Source organism: Microcaecilia unicolor, chromosome 11 (genome assembly GCF_901765095.1).
Source record: "Microcaecilia unicolor chromosome 11, aMicUni1.1, whole genome shotgun sequence".
NCBI classification, from domain to species: domain Eukaryota; kingdom Metazoa; phylum Chordata; class Amphibia; order Gymnophiona; family Siphonopidae; genus Microcaecilia; species Microcaecilia unicolor.
In genome coordinates this window covers 50,686,577-50,707,157 of record NC_044041.1, presented here as the reverse complement: position 1 = coordinate 50,707,157, position 20,581 = coordinate 50,686,577, and the positions used below count along the sequence as shown (strand labels likewise).

General features: G+C 43.5%; 1 protein-coding gene across 3 annotated transcripts in view; it reads right to left on the bottom strand.

Moving 5' to 3' along the window:
• The window catches only part of EP400 (E1A binding protein p400), a 401,921-nt gene extending 387,629 nt beyond the window's left edge, over window positions 1–14,292 (bottom strand). For all 3 annotated transcript variants that reach the window (XM_030219806.1, XM_030219807.1, XM_030219808.1), the window contains exon 1: window positions 14,193–14,292. The gene's annotated coding sequence lies outside the window, so the exon portion shown is untranslated. The remainder of the gene's footprint in view (window positions 1–14,192) is intronic.
• Between the last annotated feature and the right edge of the window lie 6,289 nt (window positions 14,293–20,581).

Sequence of the window (20,581 nt, the reverse complement as noted above, 5' to 3'; positions counted from 1 at the left end):
TCCGCCATCGAGGCCGCCTGAGCTCTAGTGGAGTGAGCCTTCAGCCGGATAGGCGGCACCTTCCCCGCGGCCACATAAGCCGCTGCAATGGCTTCCTTGACCCATCTTGCCACTGTAGGCTTAGCAGCCTGCAGACCCTTACGAGGACCTACAAACAAGACAAACAGATGATCCGACTTCCGGAAATCATTAGTCACTTCCAAGTATCTGATGATGACTCGTCTCACATCTAGATATTTGAGAGCAGAGTACTCCCCTGGGTAGTCCTCCCTACGAAAGGATGGGAGACAGAGCTGCTGATTCACATGGAAGCGAGAAACAATCTTGGGCAGGAAGGAAGGCACTGTGCGAATAGACACTCCTGCCTCAGTGAACTGCAGAAAGGGCTCTCGACATGATAGCGCCTGGAGCTCGGAAACTCTTCTGGCTGAAGTGATAGCCACCAAAAAGACTGCTTTCAGCATCAGGTCTTTCAGAGATGCCCTCGACAAGGGTTCAAAAGGCGGCTTCTGCACGGCTCTTAGCACCAGATTGAGATTCCACGCAGGTACCACTGAGTGCAGAGGAGAGCGCAGGTGATTAACTCCCTTGAGAAAGCGCACCACATCTGGCTGCGAAGCCAGGGAAGCACCCTTCAGGCGGCCCCTGAAGCAAGCCAGAGCCGCTACCTGGACTTTAAGGGAACTGAGCAACAGGCCTTTCTCCAGACCTTCTTGCAGGAACGCCAACACTGAAGAAATTGGAGCAGTGAAGGGAGAAAGTGAGCCTGCCTCACACCAAGATGCAAAAGTACGCCAAACCCTGGCGTAAGCAGTAGAAGTAGAGCGCTTCCTCGCTCTCAGCATAGTGGCGATGACCTTGTCTGAGAAGCCTTTCTTCCTCAGACGCTGCCGCTCAATAGCCAGGCCGAAAGACCAAAGGGGGAGGGATCCTCCATCACCACGGGACCCTGATGCAACAGGCCCTGCTCCGCTGGAAGTCGCAGAGGTACATCCACTGAGAGCCTGATCAAGTCCGCATACCAGGGACGTCTGGGCCAGTCCGGACCCACCAGGATTACCCAGCCCGGATGCTTTGCCACCCGGTCTAGCACCCTGCCCAACATGGGCCAGGGCGGGAACACATAGAGAAGCTCCTGTGTCGGCCACTGTTGGAGAAGAGCATCTTCTCCCAGAGAGCGAGGGTCCCGTCCTCTGCTGAAAAAGCGCGGCACTTGGCAATTGGCCGATGACACCATCAGATCTAGGCTCGGCTGGCCCCAGCGCTTCGTGATGTCCAAGAACGCCTGAGCCGATAGCTACCACTCTCCGGAATCCAAGGTATGGCGACTAAGAAAGTCCGCCTGGACATTCATGACTCCAGCAATGTGGGCCGCCGACAGCTGTTCCAGGTTCGCTTCCGCCCACTGGCATAGATTCATGGCCTCCTTGGCTAGAGGGGCGCTCTTGGTACCTCCCTGGCGATTGACATAGGCCACAGCCGTGGCATTGTCCGACAGGACCCGTACTGGCTTTAACGCCAGTACCGGGAGAAACTCCCAAAGCGCCAACCGAATGGCTCTGAGTTCCAGGAGGTTGATAGACCACTTTGCCTCTGCAGGAGACCAGAGCCCCTGCGCTGTCCTTCCCAAGCAATGGGCTCCCCAGCCCGTCAAAGAGGCGTCCGTCGTGACGACAACCCACTCCGGGGTCAAAAGAGGCATCCCTGCGGACAACTTGTCTGTCCTCAGCCACCAGCTCAGCGTCTTGCGCACCGCTAGGTCTAAGGGAAGGCGCACAGCGTAATCCTCCGACACTGGAGTCCAGCGCTGCAGGAGTTGTAGTGGTCTCATATGAGCCCTGGCCCAGGGCACTACTTCCATCGTGGCCGTCATAGAGCCCAACAGCTGCACATAGTCCCAAGCCCGAAGAGGAGAGGCTACTAGGAACTGGTCCACCTGAGCCTGAAGCTCGATAATTTGATTGTCCGGCAGGAACACTCTGCCCACTTGGGTGTCGAAACGAACTCCCAGATATTCCAGGGACTGAGTCGGGCGCAGCTGGCTTTTCTCCCAGTTGATGATCCACCCCAGGGAGCTCAGAAGAGCAATCACCCGGTCTACAGCTCTGCCGCACTCTGCATAAGAGGGGGCTCGGATCAACCAGTCGTCCAGATAAGGATGGACTTGTACTCCTTCCTTTCGAAGGAAGGCCACGATGACCACCATTACTTTGGAGAAGGTCCGTGGAGCAGTAGCCAACCCGAACGGGAGGGCTCTGAACTGGAAGTGTCGGCCCAGGACTGCAAAACGCAGAAAGCGTTGATGAGGAGGCCAGATGAGAATATGCAGGTAAGCTTCCTTGATGTCCAAGGATGCAAGGAACTCCCCTGCCTTCACTACCGCTATAACAGAGCGGAGAGTCTCCATTCGGAAGTGCCGAACTTTCAAGGCCCGATTGACCCCTTTGAGGTCGAGGATAGGCCGTACAGAACCTCCTTTCTTTGGTACCACAAAGTAAATGGAGTAACGTCCCTTGCCAAGCTGATCTTCTGGCACCGGAACGACCGCACCCAGGCAGATCAGATTGTCCAAAGTCTGCTGCACTGCCACAGCTTTGACCGGAGACTTGCAGGGAGAGAGTACAAACCCGTCTCTTAAGGGTCGGCAGAACTCTAGCTTGTAGCCGTCTCTTATGACTTCCAGGACCCAAGCGTCTGAAGTTACCCTGGTCCACTCGCCCAGAAACGAGGACAGGCGTCCTCCAATCTGCACTGGGCCATGGACCAGGGCCCCGTCATTGGGTACGAGACCCTGGGGGAGGACCGGAGGAAGCACCTCCGGGACGGCAGTCTCTGTGAAAGGAATGCTGCTTGGGGCAGAAGTTCCTCTTGAAGGAAGAGGGGGCAGAGGAGCCCGACTTGCCCGGGCGATACCGAAACCGTCCTTTGGAGGACCCGGGGCGAGCACCACTGGCCCGAGCCCTGACCTCTGGTAACCTCTTGCCCTTAGACATGCCGAGATCGGTCACAATTTTGTCCAGCTCGACCCCAAAAAGCAGCTTGCCTTTAAAAGGCAACTTAGCCAGGCGAGACTTAGAGGCGTGGTCCGCAGACCAATACTTCAGCCAAAGCCACCGCCGCGCAGAGACTGACTGTCTGAGCCATACCTTTAGCTGAGGCTCTCAAGACATCATACAGCAAGTCTGCCAAATAAGCCAAGCCCGATTCCAGGGCCAGCCAATCAGCCCTCAAGGAAGGATCCGAGGGGGAAGCCCGCTGCACAATCGTCAGGCACGCCCTGGCCACATAGGAGCCGCAAACTGAGGCCTGCAAACTTAAAGCAGCCGCCTCGAAGGACGACCTTAAGGCTGCCTCCAATCTTCTGTCTTGGGCGTCCTTTAGGGCCGTGCCACCTTCCACCAGCAACGCCGTTTTCTTAGTCACCGCAGTGATTAAAGAATCCACTGTAGGCCAAAGAAAGGCCTCCCGTTCACCTTCAGGCAGAGGATAGAGGCGGGACATAGCCCTAGCCACTTTGAGGCTCGCTTCTGGGACATCCCATTGAGCCGAAAATCAAGGTGTGCATGGCCTCATGCACGTGGAAGGTTCTAGGCGGGCGCTTCGTCCCCAGCATAATGACGGAGCCAACAGAGGCTGAGGGAGAGACGTCCTCCGGAGAGGAAATCTTCAAAATGCTCATGGCCTGCACTAACAGGTTGGGCAAATCCTCTGAGCGAAAGATCCGCGCTGCAGAGGGGTCATCCGCTCCATCCGAGCGGGAATCCGTCTCCTCCAAGGAATCCCCAAAGGACCGTTGGGAGAACTCAGATACGCTGCCCTCATCTACATCAGAGGAGACACTAGGGCCTGGAAATCCACCCGAGGGCGTTTGATTCCGGAGGCCTCAACCCCTTTATCAGACAGGGGGGCAGGGGCAGCGTTTTGCATAAGAAAAGCCTGATGCAGCAGCAAAATGAACTCAGGGGAGAATCCCCCCGAACAGTGCACTTCTGCAGCTTGGGCCACAGCCCTAGCCGCACCCTCAACAGGCGCTTGCAAGAGCGGGGTAGAAACGTGCTGCGCATCCAAAATGGCGTCCGGCGCGAAACTCCGAGGAGCCGCGCGGGAAGAACGGCGCTTATCTTTGGCCGCTTTCTTACCGTCACCCGAATCAAGGGCGACCATAGTATTAACGTCTCCCAGCTCGAGGGCGGCCCAAGAAGAAGCCGTCCAAGCAGAGTGGCCGGCCAACATGGAGTGGGCGAGCAGCGGGGGATGGGCGCTTATGGCGGGGAAAAACCGCCGCACCGGAGGAAGAACCGGGACACTGACCAGCCTCCAAACTGATGCTTAATAAAGGAGATTCAGGTTTTGAAATCTCCGCATCCCCGCTAGACGCACCCACGCGGTCCGGGGATCGAATCCTCGCGCCCTCGCCCTCCGACGCCATAAGCCATGTGGAGACCGAACGGGGAACCCCCTGCCCGCTATAAAAAGGTAAAATTACCTGCTTCTCGCTCAGAGCTGTAACGAACTGGTGTCCCAGTGAGCAGCTGCAATAAACGTTGAAATAAACGCCCTTAAAGACGTCCAAATTTTTTTTTTTTTTAACAGAGCCAGCGGGAGGGTGGAGAAAAGGAGGGACATGGCACCACCAGGTTTGCACTTGCTCAAGAAGAGCCCTCAACCCCAGGTACTCAACAAAACCTAAAAATTAGGCTTGGAGACCTAGCCAGAGCTGCTGCTGTGTGTGACCACCACCTGCTGAGATAGAGAACATACTGAGGAGTTTCCGGCAGCACATGACCACATATAGGGAGGCAAAAGGATTGCTCTCTATCTCCACCTGCTGGTAGATGGACACAACCCACCAGTCTATGGATTGATCAGCATGATGATATGGAATCAACTTTTTCCCCACTACACAAGTCTTTGCCATTCACAGTTTGGGCTCTTTCCCTGAAGCCTTGTAACAGACATCTGACCCAGTAAATACCTAAAGGACTGAGCACTATGTTCTGCCTGAGGAAAGGCTAAAGAGGTTAAGGCTCTTCAGCTTGGAAAAGAGATGGTTGAGGGGGGGATATGATTGAGGTCTAGAACGGGTAAAAATTAACAGATTTTTCACTCTTTCAACAAGTACAAAGACCAGGGGACATGCAATGAAATTACATGGACATACTTTTAAAACAAATAGGAAGAAGTATTTTTTCCACTCAAAGAATAGTTAACCTCTGGAACTCTTGACAGAGGATGTAGAAACAGCGGTTAGTGTAGCTGGGTTTAAACTGTTTGGACAAGTTCCTGGAGGAAAGTCCATACGGACATGGGGGAAGCCACTGCTTGCCCTGGGATTGGTAGCATGGAATGTTGCTACTTTTGGGGATTCTGCCAGGTATTTGTGACCTGGAATGGCCACTGTTGGAAGCAGTATACTGGGCTAGATGGACCATTGGTCTGACCCAGTATGGCTATTATGTTCTTAACTCACTCCAAAAATCTAATCACAGTTCTCCAGAAATTTTAATTGTATGGCAATCCCACATAGCCCCACACATGCATTTTATACATAACAGGGTATCCACTCTCTTCAGCTGAGACTGAGGTAACCTTTGTATAATCAACCTATGCTGACGATCTCTTAAATTTGGTTACCTATCCACTGCGGAACCTCACACAATAATCTAAGTACTTTCAAAGATTCTGGAGACAAGCCCAGGTCTGTACGCCACCAAAGTGTCAGAGGAGAGAAATCTCTGGCTGTGTAGGCATCCAGTAGTCTTGTTATGTAGGAAGGAAATGGTTAATGGGTCATCTGTAGGAGTAACAAAAAATTCCCTAAATTTAAGCCCTACCATATTATACAATGCCCCTTTACTCATGGATAGAACGTAATGTGCCAATTGTTGATAAGCAGCGATTTCTAGATTATCACAAAGCACTGGGATCCCCCTCAAGTAATTTATTACGGTAAAAGTAGCGGAATGGGACTTATCCACAAGAGGGTCAAACACACTATTAAAGTCTCCTCCTTCCCTGGAACTCCTGAAGATGGTACAACAGAGTATTATGGAAAAATCTGACATATTGGTTAGGTACATAAATAACTACTACTACTTAACATTTCTAGAGCGCTACTAGGGTTACGCAGCGCTGTACAGTTTAACAAAGAAGGACAGTCCCTGCTCGAATACATAGAACCAGGTGTTGCCGATTTTAAGATACATGAGCCAAGATATATCTTCCTTTGGGGTCAACTATACTGCTACCACTAATCATTTCTATAGTGCTATTAGATGTACACAGCACTATACACATTATATGCAGATACTTTCTCTGTTCCTAGTGTGCTCACAATCTAAGTTTTTCTACCTAGGGCAATGGAGTGTTAAGTGACCGGGGTTACAAGGAGCTGCAGTGGGAATTGAACCCAGTTCCCCAGGATCACAGTCCACTTCTAAATAAGACAATCACTTCAGCTTTCGTATTGATCGTTGGCCCCTCTACATAATCTCCTACCCACCAACGATGAAGTTTACTATAATCAGAGGAATTTGTGTGTTTCTTGTAACAATGCCACCTGAGCTTTATGTCTATGCAAAGTTTGTAATATCTTGCTCCTCTTAATAAGCAATTATTTCCCTCCCCCTCCCCCCAACACACACATTCCAAGATACTGTTAACCATTACCTATGTAATTATGCAGTTCAAGTAACAAACAAATCACAGTTAGATGAGGTTTGGACACTCTCCCTCCCTTTACTCCCCTCCCACAGTCTGAGGCATATCCCTGGGAAACTATGAGAAACCTCCAAACCAGATACGTCATTTTGTGATTGTCCAAATACATCAGACCAATCCCTTACTACGTCCCAGCCCAGAATAAGATCCTCTAATAACCTAAACTATCTCCCCTCTACCAACCCCCAACAGTAGAACTTGTATTGCCCTACTGATTCCCTTTTTTTTTTTAAACTGAAGTTTTCAAATATATATGTTCAAATGCAAACATTGAGAAATAACAAAGAAAATAAATCCTCTAAATTGAGGTAGGCAATAGCAATACAAAGAAATAAAAGAATAATTTCAGCCCGATTCCATTTTTAGAAATACAAAGAACAAAACCATCACATGTTTGGTAACCTCCCTCCTCCCCCGTTATGAAAAATAGCAGATGAACATTACTCCCATCCCCTTCAAAAACAAAATGGGAAGATTATTATCCATCAAAGGTCCTAGGAATATATATAAGCACATTTTCAAAGCACTTAGACTTGCAAAGTTCCATAATAACCTATGGAACTTTGTAAGTGCTTTGAAAATATGCCTCAGTCTGTCCCAGAAATATGCAGGCTCTCTCAGTATAGTTGTGAGCCTATGGGTCCCATTATCAGCAAAAAGGGAAAAGAAAAAAAAAAAACAACAACTGAAACACCAGTGGCAAATCTGGGCAAAAGAAACTTAAGTCAAGTCTCCAGGAACAGTTCTAGAAGCCTCTCGCTCCACTGACCATGTACTTAGCTTCTGTGTATAAATATGAGGAGGAGAAAATGTTATACTGTAAGATGATCGGGCGCTTATTATGCCTGAGACCTCCACTGGGACTGCTGCAACATTGAAGATACAGTATTACCTTCTAAAACAAGTGCGAAAAAACACAGTCAAACTTAAACCAGAACATTTCCAAATGAAACAATACAGTGCAACAAAAGTCTCTATCACAGCCCGATTAGAGAGACAGCATGACTACAATCCCAAGGGAGAAGCATCTCCCAGGCTGAAGATCTCAGGTACACCACTGCTGTTGCCAAAATCAGGAAGGGTACTTCTCTCCTTCAGCTGCTGGAGAGAGCTTTAGTCAAAGTCTCAAAGAAGGCCTTTGCTTCTCCAGCATCTTCAAAATAATCCTCAGCTCCATCATGGTGCACCTGTAGTTCTTTGTCTATAGGGCCACACCAATGGGTGCAAACACCCTCTAGCAGTTACCACACAAGTTGAGTAATCCCAGAAGCAGAGAATCCTCTTGCCTTCATAGGGGAGTGAATTTCAAGAACAGATTATCCATAAAATGGCTTGCTTATGGCCGTAATTCAAAAATGTTAAAACTGTACATGGCTTGGCAGCATTTTGCCACAACAGGCCAACTTGGTGAGCAAGCTCCACCCAAAGTGGGCCTTGTTGTGGGCCAATTTGCAGGGACTGAACCAGCCAAGTTTCCATAAAGCTCACCCTTCATCAACGATTCCAGAGCCAATTAACCTGATATTATTCCATCTCAAACAGCTTTCGATGTTATCTAGTTTCATTTTCCACCTCTGCCAGGTGTTCAGTTAGTTGGTCCCACTGTTGTTCCACCAACACTACTACCCTGTCCTCCAGATCACTTATCCACTGTTGCCAGTGATCAAATTCCAAGCAATAACTGTCCTAATACTCTTGTTCTCCAGCACTTTTGATTTCTCTTTGTCCCTACAAGGAAGGTGGTTTTTCAGCCACTTGTAGTGCAGGATCTGCAGTTATTTAAACTATGTGTTCCTCTCACCGGTAACTACTGTATTTCTCTGATAAAGTCAGTTTTCGCAGGTTTAGGAGCCAGATAAGGAGAGTGAGCTTAGGAGCACCAAGATTCAGCATCTACTCCCTTCCGTGGTAGCACGTGACTCCCCATATGCATATTATTTAATCATATACACAAATTTCTTACACTTAATCTACTTTAAGGAAAAGGATCCAACTACTACAAAACACAGTGGCCAGGTTAATTTTTTAGACAATAAAGTTATGATCATGTGACACCTCTTTTGCTTTCCCTTCACTGGATGTCTTTGAAAACACAAGTGGAGTTTAAATTTGCTTGTTTTGTTTTTGAGATTTGGGACAGTGTAGATCCTGAACTTCTTTCGAGTCTGATCTTTCACCACTCAGACATTCATCTAGATCAAAAGATATTTTACATTTTCCATCATTTAAATCTATTTGATATACAAGGATTTATGAAAGGTCTTTTCTCTATTAAATTGTTCATATTTGGAATGCTTTACATCTTTTCTAACTCAGCTTTTTTTTCCCTCAAGTATTACAAAAATAACAATCCAAGAAACATCTTGTTACAGAAAAAAAAAAGAGTAATTATACATAACTAATGACAAGAAGAAATATAATTAAAAGAAAAAACATCTCTATCAGGGAAAAAAATTACTCCTTCTTAAAGTCCACAATGAAGGGAGGGAGACAAGGCACAATTCAATTAAACAATTATAGACACAAAATCCAGAAAGAAGCTAAACCTGAGCTAAATAACACATCACGGAGCAGACATTACTGGCACAGGTCAAGGTGAAACAGATGATGCAGAAATTTTAGAATTTAAAAACAGAGTAATGTAATGGTTAAAAGAAAATATACTTAGTGGAGTTTAACTTAAGTATACATTTACAGGGAAAATTCAACCAAAATAAAACCCCCATTTGCACCCTCGGCCTAAGCTTGAGAAATTTCTCTCTCTTCTGCATGGCACGAGCCATGTCGGGAAGAATTCTGATATTATTGTTCAGGAACAAAACATCCTTATGAACAAAAAATAATCTTAAAACTCAGTCATGGTCAGGCTCCACTACAAAATTTACAAATCAGCGTTGCTGATAGAATTCCCTTAGTTTCATCTTCTAAAGTTTGAGTTAAATTTAACACATCAAAAGAGACATCCAACTCCGCAGCCACTGGCTGACCAGAGTCTTTCTTTACAGAATATGGTACATAATAAATTCATGAAACCTGTGGGTATGATTCCTCTGGTAATTTTAACATTTCAGAATGGTAACGTTTGAATATAATTAAGAGAGTCCCTGATGGCACCTTGGGAAAATGAATGTCTCTCACCTTAAGGCATTTGATTTTCAATTTTTCTGTTCTGTAAATCATTACCTTTAATCAAATGCATTTGAATTTCTAAGGTTTTTTTAACCTGTTTAGGCCCAAGCTTATTTTCCATAGCCGAAACACAAAAAGTTTATTGGAATAATCATTAAGCGGTCCCTTTTACCAAGCTGCAGAAAAAAAGGGCCCTGCAGTAGCGGCAGGGGCTGTTTTTCCTGCATGCCAGGGCCCTTACTGTAGCAGGTAAAAAGACCCTAAAAATAAAATGGCCATGCGGTAAGATTTCTCTTACAGTGTGGCCATGTGGTGGGGAGAACTTACCACCACCCACTGATTAAATATTGATTAAGTATTTATATACATTAGAGAGATTCCTTCATATAATGCTAAAGGGAGGAAGTGTGTTTTCATATTTAGATCTAATAGTTCTCATGAATATTTTCAACATCCTACTTGATACTATAAAAGGTTTGGGATATTTAAAAAAACATCTTTTTCTTTAAAAGAAGTGCCTACCTTAGGGGCCCTTTTACTAAGCCTATGCGCGCCAATTCGGAACTACTGTCCGGGTACCACGTGGCCCGGGCGGTAATTTAATTTTTATGCAAATCGGAAAATATATTTTATTTTCTGGCGCGCAGCACTAACTGGGCGGTAATCGGCATTGTACGCATGCTGATGATTACTGCCCAGTTAACACGTGAGACCTTACCGCTAAGTGAATGAGTGGCAGTAAGGTCACAGGCCCAAAATAGATGCAGGTGCTCTGAAAAATGGGCCTGCTCAAATCCAATACATGTGCCTATGCCAGAGCAGGCCACTTTTAGGCACACCTTAGTAAAAGGACACCTTAAACTGAATTATTTTGTTCTGCCAAATTAATTTAGAAAAATATTTTTGCATAATTAGATTTTGACTGGAATATTTCCATAACACATTACTGAGTATTCTCAATTTGTACTGGACATTTTCTGCTAAATGGGTTATTAAATTGTTAATCTGTTAATTTGTAACATTCAATATAAATTCTTGAATTCAAATTTTGCATCATTTTGCTCAAGAATATCTCAATAATGCTATTTTGCTTTATGTTCCTTCACATACCCTTAGAAGGCATGAATAATCTTATTTCCTGGTTTTATCATTATAATCAATGACAAAATCAGGAAATAAGATCATTCATGCCTTCTTAGAGTATGTGTAATAAAATAACAGTGAGAAAAAGTTCTTTAAAAGGTAGAGGACCAGATCTGTGGAACTCTCTACTCAATTCTTTAAGATCTGGGGAGTGTCTTTTTGTTTAATAATGTATGATTTTTATTGTTTTATTGGTTATATATTTCTGATTTTTGTCTGATATGATGTTCTACTGATGGATATTTACCTTTCATTATTCACTTGAAGCTTGCTGGTTAAGAGGGTCTTTTACTAAGATTTGTTAATGTTTTTAGCTAGCGCTGAACACCAAGACACCCATTATATTCTTACGGGTATCTCTGCATTTAGCGCAAGCTACAATATGATGTTCTACTGATGGATACCTACCTTTCATTATTCACTTGAAGCTTGCTGGTTAAGAGGGTCTTTTACTAAGATGTGTTAGTGTTTTTAGCTAGCGCTAAACACCAAGACACCCATTATATTCTTACGGGCATCTCTGAATTTAGCGCAAGCTACAATATGATGTTCTACTGATGGATATCTACCTTTCATTATTCACTTGAAGCTTGTTGGTTAAGGGGGTCTTTTACTAAGGTGTGCTAGTGTTTTTAGCTCATGCTAAAATCAGCTGGTGCTAAACACCGAGCCGCTCATTACATTGCTATGGGCATCTCAGCATTTAGCACAAGCTAACAAGACCTTCCTAAATTATTAAGGGGCTCTTTTACTAAAGCTTGGCATGCTAAGGAGTTCTTTTACTAAGCTGCGGTAAAAAGAGCCCTGCGCTAGCAACAGGGGCTGTTTTTGCCGCCTGCTGCGGCCCTATTTTTATCACAGCAGGCAAAAAAAGTTGAAAACAGCAATGGCCATGTGGTAAGATTGCTCTTCTCGCGTGGTCATGCGAGGGGGTGCACTTACCACTACCCATTTAGGTAGCGGTAAGGGCTCCCATGCTAACCCAGTGGTATCCAGGTATCATGGCACTGCCCAATTCCCATCAGGTTAACGAAGTGCTAAAAAATACAGCCATATTTTCCCCAGTGCGGAAAACAGCGTGTGTTGGGACTGAAACTATCGCCAGCGCTCGTGTTGGGCCAGCGGTAGCTGCAGATTAGCATGCAGTAAGCTCAGGTTGGGCTTACCACTGCTTTATAAAAGGGCCCCTAAGTGTCCTGTGGCCCACATGTATAAAATACGGCACGCAGCATTTTGTTGTGCACTAAGCTTTAGTACAAGCGCCTCTAGATTAAACTTGATGGGTCATCTTGTTAGTTCAACAAAAAGGTATCACCTTAGTTTTCTTTGTTATTTGTTAATCATTATTTCCAAACAATTAAAAGACTTATAAAGGACTCTATAGGAAGCCAGGAGTCTTATTATATGTTCAATTTTTGCTGCTGTAATACCTAAGCAGTTCTACACAAGAAAGGAGAGTGAGAGAAGCAGAGTTTAACAAGACGCTTCAATCAGAACTAATGGAGTCTACTTTTTGGGACATGGGCATGCTGACATATCTGGATCAAAAAGTTATTCTTGTAAAGACCCCTTATATCACCTAACATATCCTGAAAATTTGGTGTCGATACAACACACACACTATGGTCAATTCTGGTGTTGGCAAGAATGTACTAAGAACACACACACTTAAATATACAGATACGGAACAATCATAACTTTTTCCCTTTGGAATGTTTATTACACTAAAAGATTATATGCATACTTCAAATGGAAAGTATTAAGAATTTACACCTTGCCAATGGCAAAATGGTAATCCCAGCATGGTTTCAGAGCAGAACACATCATTTGACCATGAAGTATCATATTTTCTCTTACTAAACGCTTGCCATCCTAAGATCTTTCTGGTAATAAACAAATGTCACTGCTGTCTCTTTCTAAAAAAATAAAATTGTGTGTGTGTCTGTGGCTATTACAATTAGGGCTGTACTAAATATTCGTATTTAATTTGATTCAGTCCCAAATACATTATTACTATTTGGACAAATGGTGATTTAAATTCAAATACAAATAATCCAGGGCTCTACTGTGCTAAATCCTACTGAAATAAACACTTGATCTCTGATTTCCTATTGTCTTTTATTTATTTATTGCATTTATACCCCGCTCTTTCCCGCTCGATAACAGGTTCAGTGCGGTACAAAGTATCACAGAGATAACACAAAGTATGTTAAAGCTCAATGTTCATTATCTGTACTTTACTAAATAGTAAAATACGTTGTTCAGTATAGTTCTAATTACAGTACAGAATCACTACATTCACATTTCAGTTCCTTCAGGTGCGAACTAAAATGCATTAAATCTACACTTTTTCATACACAATAAAAACTACAATTGACGCAAAAATAAAAAAAATACACAAATCTGCCTGTGGGTACTAACATGCTGAGCTTATGCTTTTCAAATGTTTATTTAGTACTGTAAAACGCTTTTTTAAACCGCGATCAAGATGAATAGGGAAATTATCTGCTATAGCTGAATTAGTTCTCATCAAATAGGCTTACAGTTTAAGTTGTACCTAAGACAACACAGCGTGAGTGATTTGCCCAAAATCACAAGGACTGTCGTGAGAGAAGCAGGATTTGATCCTTGGCTTTTTGTTTCATAGCACCTGTTCCAGACACTACACGTTTTGCAAATTTTCACTACCCTTAATCTCAACCGTAGGGTTGAGGGTGCCTTTGACGCACAATCAGTAGCGACTTTCAAGTAATTTTTACCTTCAAAAACAAACATACATAAGCTGTTTTACAGCCATCTTTCTATTTCCTTTGCCTAAAATCTAACAAGATTAGAAGCTTAATTAAAAACATTATTTTAAACATGTGAGCGAAATAAAGTTGGGATTATGGCTAGCATTACAGTAGCACAAATTAAACTCGAACGTCTAGAGGAGAGAGCTGTACTGTCTAAGGAGGCACTTGAAATTTAATGGATATTTGTTTTAACACGTGCTATTTGTTTAACATCCAAAAAAAGATATCAAGTCACACGCATTCGGCTGCCCTCACATTCTCACTCGCCGAGCACAACCTCCTCATACGCATTCGGGGACCGGCCTCCTCTGCCCGTGGTCTGCCATCTCTCCCTCTGTCTTCCGCTCTCTTCGGTGTTGCCTATCTCCTCCCACCACTGTTAAACTCATATCTGAGGTTACCCACCAAGACTCCCGCAGCTTTCCTTCACCGGTACTCCGTAACCTATGACACAACTTCTGTTCTGTCCCTATTTCCTCCGAAGGAAAGCCGAGGCCTCAGGCTCAGACAGACCCGCTCCTTGCCGGAAACAGGAAGTTGCGTCAGAGGAGAGCAGGATGACGCCAGAGCACAAGGAGGATAGTTTGAGAACAGGGGGACAGACACCAAGGAGGTTAGATGAACAGGAGACGAAGTGCACGCCCTCCTCCCTAGTTCATTATAGCTGAAGCTAGTAGGCGGAGCTGGACGCCGTTTTAGTTCACCCAAAACAATAGCAAACGCTATTGAAAACAATAGCCAAAGATTATTAGAAATAAGGGACGGGACTGCCTAAAGGTGCATCTGTAACAAAAAAAAAAAGCCTAAACCTGTTCCAGTTGGATAGGTTAGGTAGTGCCTTAAAAGGTAGAGGACAAATTTTTTTGTTACTTATTTGACAGCTTTTTAATTTATTTGAAACATTCCTTTTTCTAGATATATCATGAAATAAAAATTGAATATCACTAAAAACAGCTTAAAATTAGTGTAACTGGTAGCAAAAGCAGTTATAAACTCTGTATTATGTGCTGATTTTTCTACACTGTTCTATACAATACAACTACTTAACATTTCTAGAGCACTACTAGGGTTACGCAGCGCTGTACAATTTAACAAAGAGAGACAGTCCCTGCTCAAAGAGCTTACGATCTAATAGACAAGTGAACGGTCTGTTGTTGTAATCTGCCTTTGGAAGTCTGGTGTTACAAAGATAATTTAATATATTGAAAGTAAAATTAAACTCTCTTTTCATTAGGGTACATGGAATCACATCTTCATATGTTTTGTAAAAGTTTACATTTTAGATACACAGATTATTCTATTTTTAGGCATGTTTCAGGGACAAGTGGTTTTATAAGTCAAAATAAACACATATTTAGTTACATGCAGCTCTTTCTTTAAACATAACTAAATGAGCTATAAGCCCCTAATGCAGTCCATTGGTTTTCTTAGATTTTGTTTTTGTGATGACTTATACTGTGCTAGAACTGAAAACTTCTATCGCTTCTCTGGTTGATAATAAAAGGAGCTCATTGTGAACACTATCCACCCTAAAAGGTTGTTTTCTCACTGTATAAAAGAAACTGTGATATTGAATAAGTGTATGTTTGTGTCCTTAGTCTGCATCCAAAGGTTATATAATCCTTTCAAGATAGCCAGTTAATCATTTCATTTATTAGTGGAACATAACTAGAGAGGCATGGTATGGTCGCATTTTCAATATGGTAAGGAACAGGTGATTTTGACTTAGTCTTCACTGGACCAAACTTGCTTTCATTATGCCATCACCATCCAGCTGGATAGGCAGTGTCTTAAAGGATTTTTTTTTTTTTACATTTATATCCCACATTATCCCTGTCAGGAGTGCTGGAAGTCAAAATTATTGCTGGTCATACCGGGCTCTGCATACACTACTTCTTTCTCTCTCTTCCTTTCCCTCTGCCCACATATATACCTCTTGCAGCACAACCCCAAGGCCTCTCCCTTCCTCTGAACAAACACCCTATCCTTTCTTTCTCTCCCTAAACACACACAGATACAGCCCTGTACCAGTTACCTGTACTAAGTGCTGTGAGCCAATACATATATGCAAATATAATATACTTTATATATCCAAATCCGTGTGGATTGCGTATTCTTTGGGAACCCACTACCTCTGTGAACTGGACCCCGGGACCACCCTAGACAATGATTGCTGACAATCCCAAGCAAACTCGGGTTCAATGTGGCTTACATTTGAAAATACAGTGAGCCAGAATAATATAATTTCTTTTATATCATGGCAGTAAGTACACTGATGTGTCTGAAACATTTAACAAAGATGAGATTACCACATATACCCATTTAAAAGACTGTCTTTTAATGATGCTGCATGTTCAGAAACCATAGCCATAAGTATAGACAGTTATTCAAATATTATCACATGCATGAGGCATCCAACCACACACTGCAAAAGTAAATAACTTCTACAGAGCACATCCAAACTTTAGGGACCTGTTTACTAAGCTACACTAACTTTTTAGTGTGCGCTAACACTAGAGACACCCATAGGAAATTATTTATTTATTATTACATTTATACCCCACATTTTCCCAACTGCGTCAGGCTCAATGTGGCTTACATCACACCGCAAAGGCAAACGCCAATCCAGTAAATGGGTGTTTCTAGCATTAGTGTGCACTAATTTTTAGAGTACGCTAAAAAGTTAGCGCGACTACTGCACGGCTTAGTAGACAGGGCCCTCAATTTTTATTTTCTCATTTCCATCTTCCAAAATTCCAGACAGCAGATATACAGATCAGCAGGACCCCAAACAGCCCAGAACAAGTAAAGTAAAAACTAACAACCCCCCCCCCCCCCCCCCCCCCCCACAATTTATACCTAATTGTTCAGCCACCCTTAGGATTCACCTTGCATGTAAGGACTGGATAAACAAATTAAAACAAAGTTTACAGCAAATGCCCTTAATATGTAATATTTGGTATCAATAATAAAAGTGATGAAATATTCACATAGTAAGCAGGCTGAGGCAACAGATTTATTTTCTACTAGCTCTACCCGGCCAAGCGTTGCTGTGGCTCAGTCTGGTTAAATGGAAAAGAAAGAAAAGAGGAAGCGCACGTTTCTAATATGTTTAATTTCACAATGCTTGTGGGTATACAATATTTGTTGTTGTTCCATTGTGTATGCAGAGATAGAGATTGTCTGGTTTGCCGACTGTAGAACATGCAACATATAATTATTGTCCATGTGAGAAGCAATCCGTGTGTAGATGTAAACGGGTGAATTCTAAAGATTGGCCCTGAGCTTTGTTGATTGTGATTGCAAACGCCAATCGAATTGGGAATTGCAATCTGTTAAATTGAAATGGCATATCTGTTGGAATCATAGGAATGCGAGGAATGAGGATATGTTCACCTTTGAAAGGTCCTGTCAAGATTGTTGCTTGTACGACATTGCTCATTCAATTTTTTACTGCAAGCCGCGTGCGGTTGCAAAGCTTTGGCTGGTTGATATTTCACAACATGATAATTGGCACGCCGATTTTCAGTTGCAGTAAGTGTGGTGGCATCCCTGGCAGATCGAGTGAATTGAAAAAGTCTGTTGGATAATTAAGCGCTTCATCTGCTTCCAGAACAGTGTCGACAGACTTATATGTGAGTGGCTCGCTTTGAATGTTAGACTGAATAATATTGTTCAGTTCGTAGACGTCTTTGTTCTTGGCCACAAGAATAGCTCGTTCACTCAGCAAATCGTGATTCTTATAAGTGGTTTGAATATTGGGAAATACTTTTTCAACCAATTGTTCTGTTGAAGTCACTAAATTGCAGAAGTTATGAAGCAATGAAATTCGTCCTCAGGTCAGATCAACCAGCACCTTTCCGTTCCCAATTTTCAGCAATTGATGTGAGAATATCTGAGGTGATTGATTGTTTTGCAGCTGGACACGCAAATTTGTAGTTAAGTTTAACGTTTTTACGTGTTGCCACAAAGTAGAGTATTTTAGGCAAGCATTTATTTCGTCCGCTGGTGTCGATCGAGGAACTACAGGTAATGTTTGCCTGAAATCTCCTGCAAGCAATATTAATGTGTTCCCAAATGGTCTGATGTTTCCATGCAAATCTTGCAATGATCGATCAAGAGGCTCGAGCGATGTTTTTCGCTGTGCTGTTTCCTCGGCACATATTTGAGCCATTCTGTCTGTTTCGCTCATTCGCTGATGCCCGTTCTTCCTCAGTTTGATTTGCAATTGTAGGTATATAAAAACATGCGCATATTTGAATGCAACGTTGTGTCGAAATTTCAAAGCAATCTGTGAAGAACTTTTGGAAATTTAAGCCACTCTCAACCTGTCGCGTTGATTCTGTTGAGAACGAAGCAGATCTGAAGCTGCAGAACGCAATCGCTGTGCTCGCAACCGTGCATCGTCAAGTCTGGCTGCACGTCGCTCTGCTGCTTCCTCGGCACGTAGGTATATAAAAACACGTGCGTATTCGAATGCAACGTTGTGTCAAAATTTCAAAGCAATCGGTGAAGAACTTTCGGAGATTTAAGCCACTCTCAGCCTGTCACGTTGATTCTGTTGAGAACAAAGCAGATGTGAAGCTGCAGAACGCGATCGCCGTGCTCGCAACCGTGTAACATCAAGTCTGGCTGCACGTTGCTCTGCTGCTTCCTCGGCACGTATTTGAGCCATTTTTTTTGTGTGTTTCGCTCATTCGCTGATGGCCGTTCTTCCTCAATTTGATTTGCAATTACTCGTCGCACTGCTTCCGCTCCGCAAGTACGACAGCTGTGACATCTATATAATAGTAGGTATATAAAAACATGCACGTAATTTCAAAGCAATCGGTGAAGAACTTTCAGAGATTTAAGCCACTCTCAGCCTGTCGCGTTGATTCTGTTGAGAACGAAGCAGATCTGAAGCTGCAGAACACGATCGCCATGCTCGCAGCCGTGCATCGTCAAGTCTGGCTGCAAGTTGCTCTACTGCTTCAGCACGTATTTGAGCCATTCTTTGTCTGTTTTGCTCGTTCGGTGATGGCTGTTCTTCCTCAGTTTGATTTGCAATTACTCGTCGCACTGCTTCCGCTCTGCGAGTACGACAGCTGTAACATCTATATAATAGTAGATATATAAAAACATGCGCGTATTCAAATGCAACGTTGTGTCCAAATTTGAAAGCAATCGATGAAGAACATTCGGAGATTTAAGATTTTGAACAAACGAACATTTAAATTTTTATTTATATAGATTGAACATAATTAACTTTGTATGAACTTGGCATGTAATTGTGTGCTGAACTAGCAATGTTGGCACATTTAGACAGTCTTTGAACAGAACTTCTGTATGAAGGAAACCCCTACCTCATTATTCAATACATATCTGCAAAATAGTAGTAATATACAAATTTTAAAAAAGCAAGTGCATTTTTATAATATACCACTGCATTCCACAAAACAAAAAGGAGAAAGTTCCCACACAGGAAAAAAAAGATGTTAAATGCTCCCAGTTTCAACCTAATTCATGTGTTTTTTTTATTGTACTTACAAATAGTAAGTCTGATTGTTAAGTACCTGATTCTCATAATATGATGTCTCTTTTAGTGGCCCTTTGCTAAGTGAAAACATCTCTGCACAAATACCGAGTCCCTATAGCCAGCCCCTCCAAATTACACAATGATTTAAAATGTAGAACAAATTAGTACTCCAAATGATTAAACCAATATTTCCTCTGTGAACTTCCGTATGCTGCAGAAGCCAGCATGTTTGAAAAATAAAAGTGAGATTAAATAAAAATGGTACCAACAATAAAGAACGACAAAGAGGATGCAGCAGCTTATAGGTTTGCTTGCTTTGTTGTGAGTATACTAGAGGAGAGATGCACGGGGAAGGGGAAACATAGATTAGCCTAATCGACTTCAACTTTTTTACATCATCTCATCTCCTGTTTTCTTCAACCTCCTTGGGAGACACACCCTGCCTAGGCACTTCAAGAGCGGAATGCCTAAAAGGTTAAAATCAGTACCCTTCACTTGGCTGGACTGGATCCCTGAATACCACAGAGGAGCTGCCCCACAACCAGGACCTTGGAGAAGGTGCATGGAGCAGTCGCCCACCCAAAGGGCAAAGCCTAAAACTGGAATGGCAACCCAGCACACAATATAAATAGAGATAGCATTTGCGGTCTCCCCTGAAGAGGATATGGAGGGGAACGCCTCTGTGAGTTAGAGGGAGATCAAGTAATCATGGGAATTACAGGTTGCAACCACACTTACACCCTGAAGAAAAGGAAAAATAAATCACAGCGGCCAAAAATTAAAAACGGGGGAAGAATAATAAGGTGCTACAGCAACAAATACTCAGCCTTGTCCCTGTCAGAAAACATAGTGGGATGGAATAACACCCTCCCCCCCCCCCCTACAGACAAAGGCACTGTCCTCTGGGGTAGCTAAACAGCTGTCGGTACAGGCCAGAGAGTAAGACTAGCCATTAGAGAGCCTGAAACCCAATGCTTCCTAGGAGAATAGGTTCCCGCCATTCTTCTGACCCCTGAGAGCAATGACACAAAAAGAAAGTTTGCTTGTTCTACACTGTTATTTGTATGACATAAAAATACTGAAATTCCTGTGGCTGCATGATACCCTTAAAGGGCGAATCACAAAGAACTTCTTTATTTTCCTGTCTCCATCTGCTGGTCGACGGACATAACTATTCCCCAGTGGCCTGGACTGGTCAGGTAGACATGAAAGGAATGGCCTTTTTATTTTCCATAGCTGTGGCCAGGGCAATCACCTTGAGAACAAAAATATACAA